General features: G+C 55.7%; 1 long non-coding RNA gene across 1 annotated transcript; it reads left to right on the top strand.

Annotated features, from left to right (window-relative positions):
- Positions 1-218: 218 nt before the first annotated feature.
- Positions 219-1,425, top strand: LOC128627684 (uncharacterized). The gene is made up of 3 exons (XR_008391962.1): positions 219-281; positions 578-721; positions 1,326-1,425. It is a non-coding gene; the product is annotated as an uncharacterized LOC128627684 (long non-coding RNA).
- Positions 1,426-2,332: the final 907 nt, after the last annotated feature.

Here is a 2,332-nt window from a genome sequence, read left to right as displayed (position 1 = left end):
TACGCTCTTCACAAGAATTATCTCACCGAAGGTTCGCCATAGCCCCAGGAGAGAGCCACTGCGAGTGTTGTCCTCACTTTACAGATGGGGAAACTGAGGCAGGCTGCAGCTCAGTACTGTCCGAGGACTCGGCACCCGGACCAGGACCGGCACCCAGCACTGTGCTGCCGCCCACCTGTGCAGGCGGGACACCCAGAGATGTGGTGTGTGTGCTTGGGGGGGGCACGTGTGTGTCCAGAACAGCTGACTCCTGACCCAGTGGTGGCTTCCTCACTGGCAAGGTGAGCACTTTGGACTAGAAGTGAGTGTTCCAGTCTTTTTATTGACAAACTCTTGCTCAATGGAAATCTCGCATAGGATTTGCGAGGTATAAAACAGATTAAATAAGAACGATTCCAGCCCTGTCCAGCGTGGCTCAGTTGGTTGGAGCGTCATCCCAGAAACTGAAGGGTCATGTGTTTGATTCCAGGTCAGGGCACATGCCTGGGCTGTGGGTTCAATCCCTGGTCAGGCACACACGAGAGGCAACCAATCGATGTTTCTCTCTCCCTCCCTTCCCTTCTCTCAAAAACAATAGGAGAGCGGGCCAGAGCTGACTGGGCTTCTTCCCTGGCCCCCTGGACAGCCCCAGACACCCCGGATGGGCAAGGAACTCTGCATGCTGCCAGTCTTGGACTCCAGGGCCCCGGCTGTTGCTGAGAAACATGCAACTTCCACGACTGTGAGTTACCGCGCTCAGACATGAAAAATGCTACCAATCAGAAACAACCACCGTGTAAGAGTTGTAGATGGTTCGCATATGTGAACTCAGGAGGAGTAGCCCCAGCACAAATTTAACTTCGCTTGCGATATATAAGGTTATGCAAATTAAATGACAAGATAGTGATTTTTTAAACTATGTGACACCCTCTCCCAAAATGCAAAGTGAACCCAAAGCCACTTAGTAAAGAAGGCCACCACCAGCACCCATGCGTTTCACGAACGTTAACCCGGGAAAGTCCCTGGGCCGGCTCCCACCCACCGTGGCAGGCGGGAGACGCCAGGGCCGCGAGGACCACTCCGAGTGCCTCTGGGGGCGCTGCAGAGCCTGCGGGCACAACGTGCTGGGCGGGTTCTCCTTCATCCTCGCTGTGGCTGTGCACTGATTCAGCCAACGAGCACCAGAGACCTTCTGCCTGGCCTTGTGCTGGGTGCTCAGAATCCTGGGGGGCTGGGACGGCGCAGCTCTGCCAGATGGTGCAGGAGTGTGTCCCTGTTATAGTGACCGGTCTAAATAATCTGGGGTGCTCAGACCATGCACGGGGTCCCCTGCTCTTATCCAACAGGTGATGCCCATCACTGGTTGCAGGAAAACAAGCTCAGCTGCACCAAGGACCTGCCCTGGCTCCTGGGAACAACAAGTTTGGGGTGACAGCTGGCAACAGCTCCCGGAACACTGGCTTCCCTGTATGGGCCGGCAGACGTGCCTCCCTCCAGCCACCCTCCTCTTCCTTCCTCAGGGCCTGGTCCCACTCTCTAGGCCCCTTCATGTACTGAAGGCCTGAATACAGGGACTGGCGTTTGCACTGAAGGAATTTGGGGACAATGGCTTCATTCAATAACCTCAGTGGGTTTGTCAAACAAATTAGAATCCGTGAGTGTCCCCACTGGGAAGTTCCCTTGCCATGAGGCCATGCACACCCACGGAGCCTAAGCAGATGGCTGGCCTGCCCTTGCTTGAACACCTCCCACGATGGGAACCTCACTATCTGTAAGGCAGCCCCTTCCATTTCTCAATGATTCTCATTAGAAACTTTTTCTTAAATTTTCCCCTTAGTAGCATATACCCAGCCACCTTTAAGGCAGCCTAAAACAACTTCATCCTTTTCCATGGAACACTTCACGCCTAGAATACAGGGCTCACATGGACCAGGCAAGGCTGCAGTCACCTCTGCACCGAGTGCCACTCGCGTGCCCCTGCCCCAGTGGCACAGAGCTCAGCATCTGTCCCTGTCCCCTCCGACAACTGTCATCAGGCCCTTTACTTCAGCCCCCCGCCCTCCTGGGCTCTTCCTGCCCACTGTTCCGTAAGAGCTCTTGCAGTCTACTTTTTAAGACCAGAAATGTCTGCTTTAGCGAGTAGAGGTTGTGAAAGAGTGCCTTAAGGTGACCCCCCCCCTTGAGACCTGTGCCAGGGGAGGGAGGCATGGGAGGGACCCCCGGGGCCACCCCTCTGGGGTGGGGCAATTCTTAGGGGCAAAGCTGGGGTCCCAGCCAGGGGCGCTCCCCCTGCCAAGCCATGTGTCCTGCTGAGAGGAAGCAGTTCCCAGAAGCCCCCTCTTCTGATTCACCT

The sequence above is a fragment of the Artibeus jamaicensis genome, unplaced genomic scaffold (assembly GCF_021234435.1).
Source record: "Artibeus jamaicensis isolate MK-2021 breed Jamaican fruit bat unplaced genomic scaffold, CSHL_Jam_final contig_465, whole genome shotgun sequence".
NCBI lineage: Eukaryota > Metazoa > Chordata > Mammalia > Chiroptera > Phyllostomidae > Artibeus > Artibeus jamaicensis.
Note: the sequence above shows the minus strand (reverse complement) of the source record. Positions and strands in the feature narration are given on the sequence as shown.